This window comes from Theropithecus gelada, chromosome 3, assembly GCF_003255815.1.
Source record: "Theropithecus gelada isolate Dixy chromosome 3, Tgel_1.0, whole genome shotgun sequence".
Lineage (NCBI taxonomy): Eukaryota > Metazoa > Chordata > Mammalia > Primates > Cercopithecidae > Theropithecus > Theropithecus gelada.
This window is the reverse complement of record NC_037670.1, coordinates 144,206,566-144,212,346: the sequence shown is the minus strand read 5'-3', so window position 1 is coordinate 144,212,346 and position 5,781 is coordinate 144,206,566. Positions and strand designations below refer to the sequence as shown.

General features: G+C 36.8%; 1 pseudogene across 1 annotated transcript; it reads left to right on the top strand.

The window, feature by feature from the left end:
* Positions 1-2,074: 2,074 nt before the first annotated feature.
* LOC112621678 lies at positions 2,075-3,428 on the top strand (annotated as a pseudogene). Its single transcript, XR_003118761.1, has one exon. The product of XR_003118761.1 is annotated as an exocyst complex component 2 pseudogene (transcript).
* Positions 3,429-5,781: the final 2,353 nt, after the last annotated feature.

Here is a 5,781-nt window from a genome sequence, read left to right as displayed (position 1 = left end):
AAAAATACAACTGTAATAGACATTTACAGGACATTCTACCCAACAGCTACAGATTAAAAGTAAAAGGATGAAGAAAGATACACCATGCTAACACTACTTTTAAAGCTGAAGTATTTTTATTAGTTTCAGACAAACTATACTGACTTTAGTAACAAACAAAAAACTAATTAGGGATAAAGAGCAGCTTTACGAAAGATAAAGGAATTGATTTTCAAGAATCCAATACAATTGTAAGTGTGTGTGTAACTAACAATATACCATCAAAATATTTTAGATAAAAAGTGTTAGAAATAAAAGAAGGCGGGGCGTGGCGGCTCATGCTTGCAATGCCAGCATTATGGGAGGCCGAGGCAGGAGGTCATGAGGTCAGGAGTTCGAGACCAGCCTGACCAACATAGTGAAACTCCGTCTCTACTAAAAATGCAAAAATTATCCAGGCACGTGTCTGTAATCCCAGCTACTCAGGAGGCTGAGGCAGGAGAATCACTTGAACCTGGGAGGTGGGGGTTGCAGTGAGCCAAGATCATGTCCCTGCACTCCAGCCCGGGCCACAGAGCCAGACTCTGCCTCGAAATAAATAAATAAATAAATACAAATCAATTATTATAATCAAAGACTTCAACACCTTTCTTCATAGATAAAGCAGATTAAAAAAAAATTGACCTGAATACCACTGTCAACTTGATCTCATCAGCTTTTGTAGAATACTCCATTTAACAATAGCATAATACACATTTTTCTGAAGCTCGTATGGATCACATATGACACATCTAATGCACTTAAACACATTTAAAAGAGAAAAAATCATACAATGTATGCTGTGAGACATGATAGTATTAAACAGTAAATCAGTAACAGAAGAAGAGCTGGAAAACTCTCAAGTATTTGGAAATTAACACACATCTAAATAACACATGGGATAAAAAAGTCTCATAGAAAATAAATCAAAGTAGATAAAAATAAAAATTAACTTACCAATTTTTGTTAGTGTAGCAAATGCATTACGCAGGGTCAAATTTGTAGTCTTAAGTGCATATTTTAGAAAAAAATAAAGGTAAGATATCAATAATTTAAACTTCTATCATACAAAATGAAAGAAAAATTTAAACAAAGAATATAGAGGAAAATAAATCATAAAAATTAACATGGAAATAGAAAACCAAATGCTGCATATTCTCATTTATAAGTGAGAGCATTCTACTTGATAAAGTTTCTTTTCTTTCTTCCTTTTTTTTTTTTTTTGAGACAGAGTCTTGCTGTGTCACCCAAGCTGGAGTGCAGTGGCTAGATCTCGGATCACTGCAACCCCTTCCTGCCGGGTTCAAGCGATTCTCCTACCTCAGCCTCCTGCGTAGCTGGGACTACAGGTGCGTTCCACCCTGTCTGACTAATTTTTTGTTTATTTGTTTGTTTTGGTTTTTTAGTAGAGATGGGGTTTCACCATGTTGGCCAGGGTGGTCCCGATCTCCTGACCTCATGATCCACCCTCCTTGGCCTCCCAAAAGCTGCGACTACAGGCATGAGCCACAGCACCCATTCATGATAAAGTTGTTTTTCATAAGGGCAAAGCTGAGCAGTTTTGAAAGCACTATATATGCCTACTGAAATTAAGCAAGTATGGAAATGGATGCCAGATAGAGAGAATTAGGTTTCTCATTGTTGGAATTGGAGGTTAGACTTGAGCAAATTGAAAAGGCTATAATTATCAATGCCTTAATGAATTAGAGCTGAAGAAACCAGTATGGAATGTTCAGATTAATATAGGTAAAAAGGTTTACATACAGAAATATTTATAGATATGTTTCTATTCATGGGTTATTATACACACATACATGCCTCTGCTCTGTCAGCTTAGAAGGCCTAGAAGAAACAATACTTTTTTTTTCCACTCTCAGTCTTACTCAGCCTGGTCTCTTTTGCCAGGAAGACTCATTACATACAGTGCAGAAACAGACATGCTTAAATGCATTCACATGGAATGGGAGCCTATATAGGATGATCAAACACATCTAATAAAGAATCAAATTTAACTTCTAGAAATCAAAAGAAAAAATGAAAGGAGTATGTTGTTTAAATGAAGAGGGAATATGTGTGGATAGGCAGGAAAACTCCCAATATACTTTTGCATACTAACTCACCACTCAGATGTACAAAGCCACCTAGTAAAGACAGAATATATGTGCCCCTCAGCATCCGGGATGGGGAAGCAAAGCAGTACGGAGGCTGGGAGGTGAAGTGCCAGCTCTCTGGACAGTGGCTCGCTCACGCCATCCAGACTGTAAGATTTACTCATGAATCCTTGACTGCCCTTGAAATTCCTAACGACCTGTTACAGACCATCCAGGATCTCATTTTGGATCTCCGAGTACGTTGCGTAATGGTCACATTGCAGCACACGGCGGAAGAAATAAAGAGATTGGCTGAAAAAGAAGACTGGATTGTTGATAATGAAAGACTGACTTCTCTACCATGTCAGTTTGAACAGTGCATCGTGTGTTCTCTGCAGTTACTGAAGGGGGTTCTGGAGTGTAAGCCGGGAGAGGCCAGTGTCTTTCAACAACCTAAAACACAGGAGGAAGTTTGCCAACTAAGCATTAATATAATGCAGGTTTTTACACACTGTCTGGAACAGTTGAGCATCAAGCCTGATGCAGATATAGATACTACACATCTCTCTGTTGATGTTTCTTCCCCTGATTTGTTTGGAAGTATCCATGAAGACTTCAGCTTGACCTCTGAACAGCGTCTTTTGATAGTCCTAAGTAATTACTGCTATCTAGAACGTCACACCTTCCTAAATATCGCAGAACATTTTCAAAAGCACAACTTCCAGGGAATAGAAAAAATAACACAGGTTAGCATGGCCTCATTGAAAGAACTAGATCAAAGACTCTTTGAAAATTACATCGAGTTGAAAGCAGATCCCGTCGTTAGCTACTTAGAACCTGGAATTTGTGCAGGATATTTTGATTGTAAAGACTGCCTGCTTCCAACAGGTGTCAGCAACTATTTAAAAGAAGCACTGGTGAATATAATTGCCACGCACGCAGAGGTGTTCACTATTTCCAAAGAACTGGCCCCTCAGGTACTGTACAAGGTGACAGAAGCAGTTTCTGAAGAGCTCAGTCGACTGATGCAATGTGTTTCATCCTTCAACAAAAATGGAGTTCTACAGGCAAGACTTGAAATCTGTGCTTTAAGGGACACTGTGGCTGTTTACCTGACACCTGAAAGCAAGTCAAGTTTTAAGCAGACCTTGGAAGCTCTGCCCCAGCTTTCCAGTGGAGCAGATAAAAAGTTACTGGAAGAGCTCCTGAACAAGTTCAAGAGTAGCATGCACTTGCAGCTCACCTGTTTCCAAGCAGCTTCTTCAACCATGATGAAAACATAAATACCTGCCAAATAAAGGAAGTCCGGGAAAATAACAAGGCTAAGCACTAGCTTTTATCATTCTCACTCACTCTTAATTTGATGTGCATCACTTCACATCCACGTGTTGCAGTCCCTGAGGCCCTGTATGTTATCTGTGATGCAGTGTGAGTGCCGGTCACTGTGTTGCACTCACAGGTGTTGGAGGGGCAGCTGCAGACTTCAGGGTCCCCTAAAGGAAAGACCAGGCTCCGCGTGGACGGCCAACTCCCTGCCCGCCATTGCCCCCTCCTTCAGCAGGTTACTTTCTCTCTGCCACCTCTTATCCGGTGAAGGATCTCGCTCAGTAGCTGGAAGAATGCTGCTCTCACACAGTCTCTTCTCTGAAACCTCAGGATGCTCTTTGGTCACCAGCCAGTGGGAGCTGTAGACCAGCCACGTGCACTTGCCCCACATTCACTGCTGACTGGCTTTACTGGAATAGGTTCAGGTCACCGTGACTTCTCTCACAAATCAGCTGCCCGCCCAACTCCATCATACCGTTGCATCTGAAAACTGAGGAATTCTCTATTTGTAGTCGGCTTGTCAAGGTTTTCAAAATTTTCTAAGGTTATTTTAAAGTCTCCTTTTTTAAAAGCTAAAATTAATGTCCTCATCAATGCAAGTATTTTTAGAGCACAGTGTACTACAGTTTCCCTTATTTAAAATAAATGAAAGTGTTGGTTCATTTGAAGTATGGGGGAAATCATAGTAACTGGAAATGAAAGTTTAATCTTTTACAAATGTGCTTGATAAAGCTGTTAAGAAATACACAGAATATTGTCTTTCTAAGCATGTTAACTGTTGTATCTAACTCAACTATGAGCTAAATTTAAAAACTGCAACCATGAATGTTTGTGTTATTTTAAATATCTAGTGCAGCACATTCAGCCAATAAAGAATCTGCTTTTAATATAAGTTGTAATTTACTTGAAAAAAAAGACAGAATATATATATGTCACATATATACACATATATATGAATATATATATATATACACACAATCATAATTTAATGATGGAGTAATGCCCAGCTCAGTGCTTATTATCTCATCGTGCTTTGCCTTAAAGAAGAGATTCTCTCATTCTCATAAAGTAGATGGGAGTGGAATTCTGCCTCATTCATGGGAGACCTTTCAGATAATTGACTATTTCTGCTAGTACTGTTACTGTTATTAACCCCTGGTAAACATAATGTTCACCTATTAGTAAATAATACTCTTGCATTCAGAATTAGAATCTATAAATCTCAATTGTATAGTTTCTTCAAGAATATATGTTCAAGCTCTTGAATTAGACATGGAGATTCTAATTAATCCAACTAGTAGAAATAAGCATAATATAATTTCTAAAAAGAAAACAACAATCTTAAAGGAACAAGTTCCCTTGTAGCTCTAAAGCACTATTCTAATTTCTCTCTTTATATTAAAATTCAAAAGAGAGAGTATGCAAAAGCTTTACAAATCACTCACATTTTTGATCCATTTTAGTAAGAACTTGAAAAGAAGAGCAGTTAAAACAATAATGATTTCTATGCTTGTGTAACATTGGCTGTTTCTTGGAGATAATATTTTCATTCAATTATGTCTGCAAGCACCATAACTTCTATTGATGAACATGGATTGACATAGTTGTTTAAGCCTATAATGAACTAAATGTTACACAGAATACAATTTTCCTCTTCATTTACCTTAATTTATTCTAGTTGTAAATGCCATTGACTTCCATGATTACAGAATAAATCTCGCTGTAGGATCAATTACTACTGTTTAGAATAAAACTTCAGTTGCTTTTTAAATGATATCCACTGGGTATTCCATTTTAATTTAGCATAGCTTTTGCAAAAATACTGGATCTCTAATGAATGACATACACGATTACATCTGAACCATTTTATATATAACTATTGAAATTATGATAAACTTATTTTTCCTTACAATTCATTAATTTCACCATTTAGAAATATATACATACCTAAGCATATACTTCCAGGGCTTATTATGTAATTTACCTATTTGTTGTTAGAATTTTTTTTCTGCAAAATAAGAATGAATATTTCTTTATGTATGAAATTTTCTAACTGATTTTCTTCTCTTCTTGAGGAAGACCAAGATCATTTAACAACTTTTGTCATCACTAATTATAATTAAAATATTTTTATTGTTCCAAGTAAAATTAAAGTTAAAAAGCAAGTCAATTTTAAGGAAACAACCTTACATATATCTTTCACTTAATACAAATGTGAACTTACACATATACAGTATTTTAAACAAATGGTTTTCAAACTTTTTAGTCTCCAAGTCACTTTACTCTGTAAATAAATTATTGTGGAGCAAAAAGGGCTTTTGTTGATAGGGTTGGCATCTATCAATAT